Raw genomic sequence first — 14,857 nt, 5'->3', positions numbered from 1 at the left:
AGTTGTAAGTGGCCAGGCAGCGCTTGCCTATCCCTCACCAGCTCAGTAACTTTGTTCTAGTAAGTGTCCAAGGGGAATTCTGCCCATACACTGGTGAGCTTTTCAATAAATGCCTTTTCATTCGAAGGGCCCAACCCCTTTTTCTTTTTCACCCTGAAAAGTCTCCCCATATTCTAAATTTTACTGATTCATCCTTAAGTGTCATTTAGTGTTTTCCCCTGTCCCCTGTGTTTGCTGTAACCCAGCAGTTCGCTCTGGAAGCTTGTTCAAAGCCAGGTTCAAATTCTAGACAAGAATACTCAACCTCATTATCAGGAGGCACCTTGTCTTTTCACCAAGTTAGGCTTGATCTGTTGGTTCAGTAGTTGGGGGATTTGGGGGGGGGGGTATGGTAGTGGGGGTTGTAATTTAATTACATAATAATGGGCTGCCAGACTCCTGGGCTTTTTCTACACTTGCTGATAGCCAGAGCAATCACTAGGCACCCCATTCCTGGTGGAGCGATCACCTCCCAGGATGCTCTGGAAGGGGATGGTGACTGCACCTGGTGGGCCTGAGCAGTGGGGAGCAGTTCACAGAAGGTGAGGCACATGGGCTCCTGCCAAGCCCCAGACCAGCCTGCTCTTCTGCACTCTGCTGTCTCTGAACTGACAACACACCTCTTACCTCTTCTGGTCTGGGAAGAAGGTTTATTCAGTCCAGTTCTTATGTCTTCTGCCATTCAAGGATTCATTACAGTTTTTAGTCCATCAGAAGCCTTATTGATTATTTTCTAATGAGATGAAGGCATTAGATTGAACCATATGAAATGGCCCATCCTGTAAGTCAGATATGGTTGAATATCAGCAATTACATGTGGTTTAATCTGATAGTGGAGGTAGTCTGAACTCATGACATGCCCCTCTTCTGTCATTTTTGCTTTCCTCTTGTAAGCAGTTGACACCATCTGTATATTAGCCCTCTTCCCCTCTGGTATGTAAGTCTCATGAGCCATTTGTCCTGTTTGCCACTTTTACCCTTATACCCACTGCTCTGCCTGGCCGGAGTTGCTCAGTCTGATATTTGAGGCATTGAATGATGTGATTGTTCGAAGAGAGAGGGAGACTGCTGTTTGTGTTTAGAGAAATATTTTTTTTTAAGATTTATTTATTTATTTATACAAGCACTGGGCACAGTCAGAAGCGCGGGAGGGTGAGAGAACTCACCAGAGCCCGAGCAGGGAGCAGAGCAGGCAGACTGACCAAATACACTGCTGAGGGGAGCAGCAGGTGGCAGGAGAGGTCTGCGCGCCATGTGGGGCCCTCACCCTGCGGCCAGGGATCGAATCGGCACTGCAGAGCCTGTGGGCAGCTTCGCAACCCAGCGCTCAACCGCTGCGCCACCGGGGAGGCCCTGTGTTTAGAGAAATCTTGATCAAAAGCTCTGTCTCTCAAAGTCTGTGTTAAGGTAATGGCTTAAGAAAACATTTGTAATACGGTGGTTTTATAAAGCAGAGTACCAAAACTATATATTCAGGATGATCTGGATTTATAAAGTATTATAGGTGACACTGAAAGAAAAGTCTGACTTGGGCACTAAGCCTGAGATTAGTTGGTGACTTAAATGGTATATCACTACACTGCTACACTAAACCATTGCATTTCCCACATCCTCTTTCTCATGAAGACATTCATGAGAATGTTTAACAGTCACAAAAATGTTTTCATGAGAAAACATTCACTGACTGACTATTGCTAGAAAACATTTGGGACAAAAAGATAGAACCAAAAGACAGTGGACAGGTGTTGCTACTTGTTTCGTTCTGTCTTAGCTTTTTTTTTTCTTTTTCTTTTTTTTTTTAAGATTGTTTATGCATCCAACAACTGGGGTGCAGGCCAGAGGTGTGGGGGATAAGAGGATTCAGCAGAGGCAGAGTGGGGAGCAGAACAGGCAGATCCACTGAAATACACTGCTGAGGGGAGTAGCGGGCGAGACAGGGGAGGTCTGCTGTGCCATGTGGGTAGCTCCCTGGCTGGCCAGGGATGGAACTTGTGCTGCAGTGGCTGGGGGTAGCTTCATAGGTTGCGTCTTAACCCCTTGTGCCACCAGGGAGGCCCCTTGGCATTTTAGATGTGTAATTCTGAGATCTAGTATCTTGGTGGTTTGTTGTTTTTTTGTTTTTGTTTTTTAATAATGTGCTTCCTTAGTCTTGCCTTGGAAGTTCAAAGTCTCCAGCAAGTGCCTTTCGTGGGCCCTAGCATATGTTGCCTCTCCACACAGTGTGGCCATGGGGTATTGACCACAGGGACCCATTCTTAACATTACTTGGTAACTGTAAATGGAAATCTGTCTAAAGATCTGTTCCTTGATCCCTGGGGAACTGTTATTTGGAAGATCTCAGATTTCATATTGATTCCATATTACAGTAGCAGTTTGGATAGGCAGGTCAGATGAGAGATGAAAGCTCATTTTACCTTTTAACACAGCCACTAGAAACTTTAACAGTATGTATGTGGCTGGCATTGTGTTGCTGTTGGACAACATCTTCAAAGTGATACTGTTGGGCCTGTGCCTCCCAGCTAACCAAGTTGTGACACGTACGTGAATCACCTTGATTGTGTTTGAATGTCTCGTAGAGGAGAATCAGAACTTTTCACCTTGTTGAGTAATGTTCTCGTTTGTTGAATGATAGCACATTTTTGAACAGAATAAATCTTGGTGTGTTGAGGCAAGTGCCTGTTGGCTGCCAGGGTGCTGTAGTCAGATGCAGATGCAGGTTAGAGGCTTACTGTTGCCACCTGAGGTTCCCACAGCTATACCCACTGCTTTTGACAGTGTTGCAATGTTCTACAAAGCCAGCTGGATTAAACCACTGGAGCTGAAGCATTGAACTGGGTGATTTTATCGTGGCTCCACTTAACATATCACTTTTACCCTGTGGGCCTCTTCATAACCAAAGCTTGAACTCTGCCACCTCTCAGTCTCCTCTCCTGCATGTCCACCACCATTCCGGGGACACACAGTTGTCTGTTGCCATAACTTTGCTTAGTATCTCCTTTTATCCTGAAGTGGCCCTCAGAGGCTAAAGGGATTATTCATCTCCCTAACGTAAATTCATAGTGGAAGTATTGGAGCGGAATAGTAGGGCTGTTCTCATTAAGTATAAGTAGATAGCAGAACTGAAGAATGTCCTTATCTGCGCTTAGTGCCCAACATAGGCGAAACCCCACCACCCGCATGACAGCTGGCACTAGCTTGGCAGCATTTTCACTCAAATTGGAACAATTCAGAGGTTAGCATGGTCTTGTGTGAGAGAAAAGCAGCTCTCGTTTTTATGTTGTCTTTAAAAACATTACATTTCCAAGAATGAAATATTTCTTTGAAGACCTTACAACTCACCATATTTATGATGCACATATTAACAGGAACAACTAGATCTGTAACTGGAAAGAAGTGCATGTAGTATTGGATTTATTTTTTTAAAGATACAGACTAGTACAAGCTCTTAAACTGCTGCTCATACTAAAATATCAATAGAGGAAGCAAAAATGGGGTTCTTACTCATTTTGTTTAGGATTCTTTTTAATAGAGGTTTTTATCAGGAGTGTTTTGCAGATAAGGGTTTGTTGGTTTTTGTACAATGAGAAAAAAAGTAAAAAAAAAAAAACCAAACAGGGGGCCTCCCTGGTGGGGCAAGGGTTTAAACACCACACTATGAAGCAATCTGCAGCCTCTGCAGCACGAGTTCGATCCCTGGCCCACCAGGGAGCAATCCACATGGTGAGGCAGACCTCTCCTTACTTGCCTGCTGCTCCCCTCACCAGTGTATTTCAGTCAGTCTGCCTGTTCTGTTCCCCACTATGTCTCTGAATCCTCTCACCCCCCACATAATCTGGCCTGTGCCCCAGCTCTTGTATGCATAAATAAATAAATCTTTTGGGGAAAAAAAAACAACAAAACAAAAACAGGGCATAATTCCTAATGCCAGGTGTTTTCTGCAAAAACACGTTGGTCTGTTATGCCTGGGGCCCTGGTTAGTTACTCCTGGAGGAATGCAGTGGAAGAAAGGCCCAGCTTGGAAGTGAGACATCCAAAATTGTGTCCTGGCCTGGCCCCCTAAATTCCTTTGTCACGTAGTGTCCTCATTTGCTGTGTGAGGGTGTTCAACTGATGTTCAACTCCTAAGATGATTGCTTTCTCCAGGCTGCTGATGCATCTTACTCATCAGGAAAGTCCCACGCTAAATATAATGCTAAGGGCTTATGTCACAAAGAGCCTGAACTGCCTGGGCTTTTTTCACCATGTCAATAGAGCTAAGTTTTCCCCTTTCTTGTATTCCACCAGGCTCTTGGACATGATAGGCCACAGGAAGCCTTTGCTTAATTCTCCCATTCCTGTCAGCAGCTATTTTAAAACCCTTACTGTTCTCTGTTTCCTGCCCATCTCTTTCACTCTTAGTTGGGAATGTGGCCTCTTTACAACAAAGCAGATGCCGTTGGGCATAAACTCACCATCTTCCCTCACCTTTCCTTTCACTACTTACTTCCGTTCCTGTCCTGTGTCATTTTCCTGCCCAGAGCTGGCCTTTAGGTGGGGCAGCTGATCCCACGGGAGCTTGTGTCTTTCTTATGTTCCTCTCCACGATCTGCTGTTTGGAACAGTAAGTTGTTACATCCTTATGGTCACTAAAAATGCTGATAAACCCTCCAACTTCGGAGTTCCTTCTAGGTGCCACACAAAACAGAGAGCCCCACTCACTACGCACAAGAATGGTTCTCCAGTTGAGTGTTGTAGAGACTTAGCTCAGAAATGTTGGTCATTTGCTGATATGTGGGATGTGTGGCGCTTGAACTTGGGTTAATCTCCAAAACCTGTGATGTCAGCTGCCCCTGATGTCATAAACTTCCAACATTGTCCGGCTTCTAATCCCACACCCTCCTTTGTGAGCTCTCCCTTCTCTACTTGGTAAATTGGTAGGTTGGTGATAGTGTGGCACTGCCGTCCCCTCCTTGGTCATTGCTGTGAATCAGTGTCTCTCCACCCAGTTAGTTTCCAGGTCAAGCCTTTTCATGCCTTGACTGCACCTTCCTTCTCGATCACTGGTCTCATCCCTGTTGGTTCTTAACACACTTCCCTCAAATATAGTTTCCATACTGCTCCCTGAAAATACAACAGTAACTAAGATACAGCTGTAGAAATGCTGGGAAGCAAGTGCCCACTATCCTTTGAGTGAGATTGCCCTAGATCTGGCCCTCGGGGTGCCACTGAGCAACACTGGTTAGCACCAGCTCAACCCAGATTTTTTTTTTTTTAAAGATTTATTTATTTATGCATACAAGTGCTGGGGTACAGGCCAGAGATGCGGGGGGTGAGAGGATTCACCAAAGACAAAGTGAGGAGCACAACAGGCAGATTGACTGAAATGCACTGCTGAGGGGAGCAGCAGGCGAGACAGGAGAGGTCTGCTGCGCCACATGGCTTTCCTTCTGGCCAGGCCGGGGATGGAACTCGTGCTGTAGAGGCTGCAGATTGCTTCATAGTGTGGTGCTTACCCCCTTGCACCACAAGGCAGGCCCTCAACCCAGACTTTTGAATTGACAGCATTTACCAGCACGGTCAAAGGGGTATCCTAAGATCTGTATATGAAGACCTCACTTCTTTCTGCATTTTAATGGAATCTGTTTTAGTTCCTTTTGTAAAGGAGGATGATCTTTGACATTCTTTTTATTTTTTAATGCATACAAGAGCTGGGGTACAGGCCAGAGGTGCAGGGGGTTGAGAGAATTCACCAGAGGCAGAGTGGGGAGCAGAATAGGCGGAACCGCAGCGGGCGAGACAGGAGAGGTCTGCACCCTGTGGGTCATCTCCCTGGCCGGAGAGTCAAATTCGCTGCAGTGGCTGTGGATAGCTTCCTAGTGCTGTGATTTAACCCCTAGCGCCACCAGGGAGGCCCCAATCTTTGACATTCGTAAAAATATCACATCACCTTTGTGGCGATTACTTCCATTGCTTTTGTGTTCATTTCCCTCTTCGGTGAAATATTGATGTTAATATTTATTATCTGGTCACATCTGGCCTCCTGAACATGAAGTGAAGTGATTTTGGATGATTCTGATATGAATGTTGAACTCTTAAGCACATGTCACCTGTTGTTAGACCTTGGATAGCTAACACACAGCTACCGCTAGTGGAGATGGCTAGACCCTTTATAAAGAACAATCTAGGGCCTCCCTGGTGGCACAGGGGTTAAAGACAGTGCTGTTAGGCTATCACCGGCCACTGCAGCGTGAGTTCAGTCCCCAGCCGGCCAGGGAGCTACCCTCATAGCCAGCGGACCTCTCCTGCCTCACCCATTGCTCCACTCAGCAGTGTATTTCAGTGGATCTGCCTGTTCTGTTCCCCATTCTAGTGACTCCTCTCACCCCCACACCTCTGGCTTACACTCCAGTTCTTGTATGCATAAATAAATAAATAAATCTTTTTTAAAAAAATATAACACATTCTGAAATGTTTAAAATATAATGTATGGCATCAAATTAAAGAGCTTCTGTACAGCAAAAGAGACAATAACAAAAACAAAGAGAAACCCCACCAACTGGGAGAACATTTTTGCACACAACACTAATGATAAAGGACTGATCACAAAAATCTGCAAAGAGCTGATGAGACTCAACAACAACAAAGAAAATAATCCCGTCAAAAAATGGGCAGAAGAGCTAAAAAGAAACTTCTCTGAAGAGGAAATGCAAATGGCCAACAGGCATATGAAAAAATGTTCAACATCACTTGTAATCAGGGAAATGCAAATCAAAACTACCATGAGATACCATCTTACACCAGTGAGAATGGCACATATTAAAAAAACTAGCAACAACAAGTGTTGGCGAGGGTGTGGAGAAAAAGGAACTCTTCTGCACTGTTGGTGGGAGTGCAAACTGGTCCAACCACTGTGGAGAGCTGTGTGGAGATTTCTGGACCTACTAAACATAGAGCTTCCATATGATCCAGCAATTCCACTCCTAGGTATTTTCCCAAAGGACACAGAAACATCAATTCCAAAGAACACCGGCACCCCTATGTTTATAGCAGCACTGTTTACAATAGCTAAGCTTTGGAAACAGCCCAAATGCCCAAAAATAGATGACTGGATCAAGAAGATGTGGTACATATACACCATGGAATATTACTCAGCATTCAAAAAAGATAAACATGCAATTTGCAGCAACATGGATGGCGCTGGAAGGGATCATGCTCAGCGAAATAAGCCAAAAAGAAAAAGAAAAATACCGGATGGTCTCACTCATAGCAGGAATCTAGAAAACTTAAATAAGGGACCAGAAAAATGAATAACTATAAGAAAGCGAAAATCAAAATCAACAAAAATACTATGAACCAGAGACACTTTTTGGGGGGTGAGGGACGGGAGGGGAGGGATTGGGGTCAGAATGGGGGGGGTTGCAATTGTATGGGGAATATAAAAATAAAATTTATTATTTTAAAAATAAATAAATAAATAAATAATAGTAAAAAAAATAAATAAAATAAAATATAATGTATGGGGCCCTCCCCAGTGGCGCAGCGGGTTGAGTGCAGCGCTGTGAAGCTGTCCGCGGCTTCTGCAGGGCCAGTTCGATTCCCAGCCAGCAGGGGAGATACCCACATGGCGTGGCAGACCTCTCCTGTCTCACCTGCTGCTCCTCTCAGCAGTGTTTTCAGTCCATCTGCCTGTTCTGTTCCCCGCTCTGTCTCTGGTGAATCCTTTCACCTTTCCATGCCTCTGACCGGTACCCCGGTTCTTACATAAATGAATAAGTCTTTTTAAAAAATAACATTTAAAAAAAAAATATATATATATATAATGTATATGCCTTGCCAACCATTTGCCCTTTGGAGAGCAGCCCAGAGCACTATTTGAGCAACCACACCATGGTATGTTGTGAAGCTGTGAGCAGGATTTGTTAAGAGTTACACAGGTCGAGTGATACCTGGCAGGGAAAACAAAGCTGTTCAGTTGCAGCACCAGTAAATGCTTGCATGATTCTTATTACGCTCCTGGTGCCACAAGCGGTCACACAGCACTGGGAGGCATCCCGTCCAGACCTTACTCTCCCCTTTTATAGGTGAGAAAACTGAGGCCCAAAGAGATTGTTCTTACCACCTGGTTGTCAAAACCCAGATTTTGACTCTGTTTAGGAGGACTTCATGAGAAATGTGAATGAGAAAAGGAAAACTGACCTGCTTATTGAGTAGTGTTGCCTCGTGCAACATAACAGCAGTTGGTTTTTCTCCTTTACAGGAACTCTCTGAGATAGAAGCAATGGCAAGATCTTAAAGATAATGGTTCAAATTCATAAACTTTCAGTACCTTGTGGTTAATAGAATACTCATTCCTCATTTGTTGCTATTGATGTCAAAACGTCTCTACTTCTCTTCACTGGGCAGTTAACCCTTGAATGACTCCAGGGGTAAGGGCATGGACCCACCTCTATTGCACACACAGAGGAAAATCCTAATATAAATTTAGCCCGCATCCCTCAAACTTACTAGCTACCATGAGCCTGAGCCTTCTCGCTAATGTAATGACTAACATTTTGTGCTCATTTTCTGTGCACTGGGTCATCATAACGGTCCTTGTTCTCACTTGTCTCGATGTTGGGCAGCTGTCTCAGGTTGGTGGAGGGAAAAGGAAAGACAGCCCATACATTTAATTCTATGGACTTCACATCACCATTTCCGTTTGACCTTTTTGTGCTTTTTCATTTCTCTAAAAATGTTTCTATATGATATCAATCCATCATCTACTATGGGCTTTATAGTTTTAGCACCCATATCACATGTCATAAAAGAAGTTAAAAAGTTAAAAAGCAGTGTTGAGTAATCTGGACCTTTCTGCAAAATTATCTAATGTCACTTTGTCTTCTGGGGCTTCTGCATCATCTTCCTCATCACTGGTCTGGAAGTGCCCTCTCCCTGAAGTTGGTTAATTCCTCTGTTGTCTCGCTACCCTCTCAGTTTAAACCTGTATTGTCAAGGTCAGCTGTAGCTTTAAACTGTCCCTTTCCTGACTCAGCAGTGCCTCGCCTTTGTTCTGTAGGTTAGAGAACTTTGTATGCAGATTCCACTACCTGGATCTTCTAGATCTGCTTTCAAGCGTGCTCATGGCAGCACTGTCCCTAAATGTGTGCGTACACCCCCACACAAGTATACACCCAGAAATTTAGATCATTCTTACTTAATCCTTTTAACTTTGTGACTCTGCACATTGCCACAGGCATGAATATCATTTTGAACTCACCAATTGGTGATTTGACCTTAAGCTTGTCTTGCCCCCCCACGCCCCCCCTTTGTATGCTTTGGGCTTGGGTTTTTTGGGTTTCATTTAGGTAGTGTTTGGAGTTCTGGTGCATGCTAAAACTAAAATGCTGTCCAACTGATTATTTGTATTTTAAAATGTTTATTATTTGTTAAAGGTTTTTTTTATTTATGCATGCAAGAACTGGGGTGCAGGCCAGAGGTGCGGGGGAGTGAGAGGATTCACCAGAAACAGAGTGGAACACAGAACAGGCAGATGTACTGAAATATACTGCTGAGGGGAGCAGCGGGCAAGACAGGAGAGGTCTGCTGTGCCATGTGGGTAACTCCCTGGCTGGGGATCTGAACTCATGCTGCAGTGGCTGGCAATAGCTTGAGAGCACTGAGATTTTAACCCCTTTGCCACCAGGGAGGCCCCTATTTTAAAGTGTTTAAATGGTAATATATGTCTGCAAATAGTTGGTGAGAAGCAAGCCTTCCTGTGAACGTATGCTTTGCTGCTGCCCTTTGAAGGGCAGTTTGGGGAAACATCATTAAATTTTAAAATGTCCTTGTCAATTGACACGAAGAGTCTCTTTGGTTTCTTGAGAAACTCCTGCCCAAGGGAGCTCATGCGAGGTACCAGTTGTAATATTTTTAAGGACCCATTCATTGAATATTAACAAAATACACCGAGAGATCCATGGCATTCTATGTAGCACCTTAATAACAAAATGAGTCAATTTTTATGGCTGATACAGAAAATTTCCAAGATGTGTCATCAGCCAATCATGAAACAGTCCATAAACATAGGCTTATATATTTTTCTTAACACAAAAAAAAACTGTGTTTGTGTTAATCTTAGAAAAAAAGAATGCCTTTTTTTACTCTATACTAGTTTATGACTTGTTCTCTTCTTTAGTCATTACTTTCAGCTTCCCACACATGTAACCAGATGCCTCCCTGTTCTTCCTCATGCTGATTGCTATTTTATTGTTGGGTGTGGCTTTTTTTTTTCCAACTTTTTCCATTGTTTTTTACATCATTGTTCATTTTTAAACAATATTTGCTTCCCCACCCCAGGTGTTGCCCCCATAGAATTTTCTTCACCAGTGCACCCGTGCACCATCACCTCAGTCCCCTGTTCTCCAACCACCCTCCCTCTGATCCCTCTCCCTCTTCTTCCCCTACAGGATGTCTCTGGTTTATAATTGTTTTGTTTTTGCTTTATTGTGCTTTGTACTGTTATTATTTTTTTGCACTGATGTCTTATTTGGTTCCCCTATATTCCTCCTATGAGTGAAACCATCCGATGTTTTTCTTTTTCCTTCTGGCTTATTTCACTGAGCATAATTTCTTCTAGCTCCATCCATGTTGCTGCTTATGGCATGAGTTTATCTTTTTTGATTGCTAAGTAATATTCCATTGTGTATATATACACCCCATCTTCTTGATCCAGTCATCTATTTTGGGGACATTTGGGTTGTTTCCAGGTTTTACCTATTGTAAATAGTGCTGCAATAAACATAGGGGTACAGGTGTTCTTTTGAATCAATGTTTTTGTGTCCTTTGGTTAGATCCTTAGATGTGGAATTGCAGGTTCATATGGTAGCTCCATTTTGAGTAGACTGAGGAACCTCCAAACAGCTTTCCATAGTGGTTGGACCAGTTTGGGCTCCCACTAGCAATGTAGGAGAGTTCCTTTTTTGCCACATCCTCACCAACACCTGTTGTTGCTAGTTTTTTTGATATTTGCCATTCTTACTGTGTGAGGTAGTATCTCAATGTGGTTTTGATTTGCATTTCCCTGATTATAAGGGACGTTGAACATTTTTCATATGCCTGTTGGCCATTTGCATTTCCTCTTTGGAGAAATATCTTTTAAGTTCTGCCCATTTCTTGACTGGATTGTTTACTTTGGTTTTTGTTGAGTCGTGTGAGTTCTTTGTAGATCTTTATGAACAGTCCCTTATCAGTTGTATGGAGTGCAAAATTTTTTTCCCAATCCGTGGGGTGTCTTTTTGTTTTGGTTAAAGTCTCTTTTGCTGTACAGAAGCTTTTCAGTTTGATGTAATCCCAGGTTTTTATCTTTTCCTTGACTTTCTTTGCTTTGGGTGATGAGTATTTAAAAATGTTACTAAAATGTATGTCTTGTAGTGTTTTACCTATATTTTCTTCTAGATATTTTATGATTTCAGGTCTTGTGTCCAGTTCTTTTATCCATTTTGATTTGATTTTTGAGAGGTAGTGGTCAAGTTTCATTCTTTTGCATGTGGATGTGTGATTTAAACAGCATTTTGAGGGCCTCCCCAGTGGCACAGCGGTTGAGCGTTGGGTTGTGAAGCCTCTCAGCCTCTGCAGCACCAGTTCGATTCCCGGCCATTGGGCGAGGGCCCCACATGGCACGCAGACCTCTCCTGCCACCCACTGCTCTCCTCAGCAGTGTTCTTCGTCATTCTGCCTGTTCTGCTCCCCACTCTGGCTCTGGTGAATTCTCTCACCTTCCCACACTGTACCCAGTGCTTGTATAAATAAATAAATCTTTAAGAAATAATTAAAAAATAAACAGCATTTTGAGGAGGAAGGGAAGGAGAGGTTGAATTGTTTTCAGTTCGCTGTTTGCATCAACAGAACTTCAGATAGCATTTATATTTCTCGTTATTGTCATGTATGTATAAATGCTTATGTGGAATTGTAGGATTAATTGCTAACAGTCACTGGGCATCCAGGAGACTAACAGACTTGGTATTGAAAGCACCTCTACTTTTTCATTCAAGTTCAGGCTTTAATGAAAAGAGGTGCTTGGAAGGCTTTTCTGTTTTAATCCAGTTCTTTTTTTTTAAAGATTTATTTGTCTGTTTGTTTGTTTGTTTGTTTATACAAGCACTGGGTACAGTCAGAAGCGCGGGAAGGTGAGAGAATTCACCAGAGCCAGAGCAGGGAACAGAACAGGCAGACTGACGAAGTACACTGCTGAGGGGAGCAGCGAGCGTGGCAGGAGAGGTCTGCTGCACCATGTGGGACCCTCGCCGGTGGCCGGGGATCGAACCAGCACTGCAGAGGCTGTGGGCAGCTTCGCAGCCCAGCGCTCAACTGCTGCACCACCAGGGGATGCACTTAATCTAGTTTCTTAATTGAATTTTTTTAAAGATTTATTTATTTATTCATAGAAGAGCTGGGATATAGGCCAGAGATGCAGGGGGTGAGAGAATTCACCAGAGCGGGGAACAGAACAGGCAGATTGACTGAAATACACTGCTGAGGGGAGCAGCGGGCGCCAGGAGAGGTCTGCGCGCCATGTGGGACCCTCCTCTGGTGGCCGGGGAGCAGCTGGGGATGGAATCAGCGCCGCAGAGGCCGTGGGCAGCTTCGCAACCCAGCGCTCAACCGCTGCGCCACCGGGGAGGCCCCTGCCAGTAAATTTTTTGACTCATGTTCCTGCATGCTGAGACTTGTAGTGGACACACCTATGCTGTGAAATCACCACAGAAGATGTATTGTTTGTTTCTCCTGGGTGACAAGTTTTTTCCCCTGACCTCATGCATCGCTCAGGACTTCCACAAAAGAAACAATGAGATGACCATCTTTGAGCCTACTCAAGAGTCATGATCCAGAAACAATCCTTCTCTGGCTCCTACCCCATCCATCCCCCATGCCTGAAAGTGCCCAGGGTCCTCTTCTTGACCATCAAACTCCTTTCTGTTATCAGTTTACATCATTTTGTTTCCTTCACCCTCCCACAGATATGGTATGTGTGTTTCTGCACCAACTTTTCTTCCCATGTATTCCTTTTTGACCATCTCAAGCAGTTTTGAGGTTGATACCCCTGACTTAGACTGATACCCCTGAATTCAGTTGTTTCATGCTCTCAGTTGGCAGATGGGGAAGTGAAATTGCCTGCTTAGTCATGTGAGCAAGAGTTGTACGTTACTGTATTAGTTTCCCGTGGCACCAAAAAAAAAGGTGGTGGCAAACAAGGCCCCATTCCCCACCAGATACCCACACCCTAACCCCCAGAACCTGTGAAAACATTCCCTTACGTGGTAAAGGCAAATCAAAGATGCTAATTGGTTGACCTCAAAATAGTCTAGCCTGGATTAACCTGCTGGGCTCAATGTCACAAATTTAGTGTCTTAGCATGGTTTTATTTAATTCTGTAGCTTAGAGATCTAACATGGGTCACACTGGACAAAAATTGAGCTGTCACAAGGCCGCATTCCTTCCTGAGGCTCAGGACCATTTCTTTCCTTCCTTTTTGCCTCCTGCCTTCCTTGGCTGTCATGATCCTCCTGCATCTTCAAGCCAGCAATGGCAGCGCAGAGTCCCCACATCTCCTGACTCACCCACGTGTAAGCACCCCAGTGAGGACATTGAGCCCAGCAGGTTAATCCAGGCTAGACTGTTTCAAGGTCAGCTGGTTATTAGCATCTTTAATTTCCCTTTGCCATATAGGGGTACGTTTTCACAGGTTCTGGGGGTTAGGATGTGGGTATCTTGGGGGAGAGTGGGGCATTCTGTTTGCCACCACAAACCTCTCATTACTGTATGAAACACAGCCACACATAGAAGGTGTGTATGATCCTTCTCATTCTTCTCAACCAGAAGCTGTAATACAGCTTCCTGTCAGGTCCAACCAATTTGACATGTCATGTGAGGCAAATTTTGTCCATGGGACAGGAATAGATTTTAGTTGTCTTTCTTAGTTCAAGGAAGAACAGACTCCAGGAAGGTACCCTTACCTCACTTGGGGGCTGTTGTAGCTTTAGTTTCTTCCCTCAAGCTCTCTGCAGGTGTCTTCCCTTGACCTACTCTACATGCTGTTCAACTACGTCTGCACTCGTGTCCCATGTGCTTTAAGTGACCAAATAGTGTGTGCTAGATGCTGGGCCTGTTACCTCATTGATCTTCAAGGCAGTAGTAGAAGTGCCTTGAAGATTTTATCTGATAGATTTTATCCCCAAAATTCACACATTTGATTTACAAAGAGATTCACTGCAGTGGGTAATCACATATTTTGGTCCACCTGATGTCGAGGTGAAATGACAGGTTTGGGATTTGCAACCATGGAAAAGCCAACTGCTGAAAGCAAGTGTTTCAAAATTTTGTGATTGTTGGATCTAGGCAAACACTAATTGGTGTTTGGTATGCAGTCCTTTCCATCTATGGTGATTGGAATGTTTCATACTAAGTGTTTTACCTGCGCTCCTGAGCCTACAGCGAGTGGCACCATGCCTACAATGCAGTGTGGTTAACCTGTCCCAGCCACTAGACCACAGATGTATTAATTCCTGTTGGAAAGCATGTTGCCGCCAACCCAGAGCCCGCAAAGCCAAATGCCATCATGGAGATGGTTGTGTAACCACTGAGCTTATGCAGAGCTGTTGATTCTGAAGTGGAGGCCAAGATATTGACCTAGATAATGGTTAGGTTCACCCATCTCCAGAGGATGGAAAGATGACTTTAAAAAAACCTTACAAGGGGGCCTCCCCAGTGACTCAGCGGTTGAGCGCTGGGTTGTGAAGCTGCCTGCAGCCTCTGCAGTGCTGGTTCGATCCCCGGCTGCTCCCTGGCCACGGGAGGAGAGTCC

The 14,857-nt window shown here is 44.2% G+C and overlaps 1 protein-coding gene across 1 annotated transcript in view; it reads left to right on the top strand.

Annotated features, from left to right (window-relative positions):
* Window positions 1-14,857, top strand: part of MTAP (methylthioadenosine phosphorylase) — a gene marked incomplete at both ends in the record, with an annotated part of 42,407 nt that overhangs the window by 13,258 nt on the left and 14,292 nt on the right. The gene's annotated exons all lie outside the window — the stretch shown is intronic.

This window comes from Talpa europaea (genome assembly GCF_964194135.1).
Source record: "Talpa europaea genome assembly, chromosome: 7".
Lineage (NCBI taxonomy): Eukaryota > Metazoa > Chordata > Mammalia > Eulipotyphla > Talpidae > Talpa > Talpa europaea.
The sequence above is the reverse complement of the archived record's forward strand: the minus strand, read 5'-3'. Positions and strand labels throughout refer to the sequence as shown.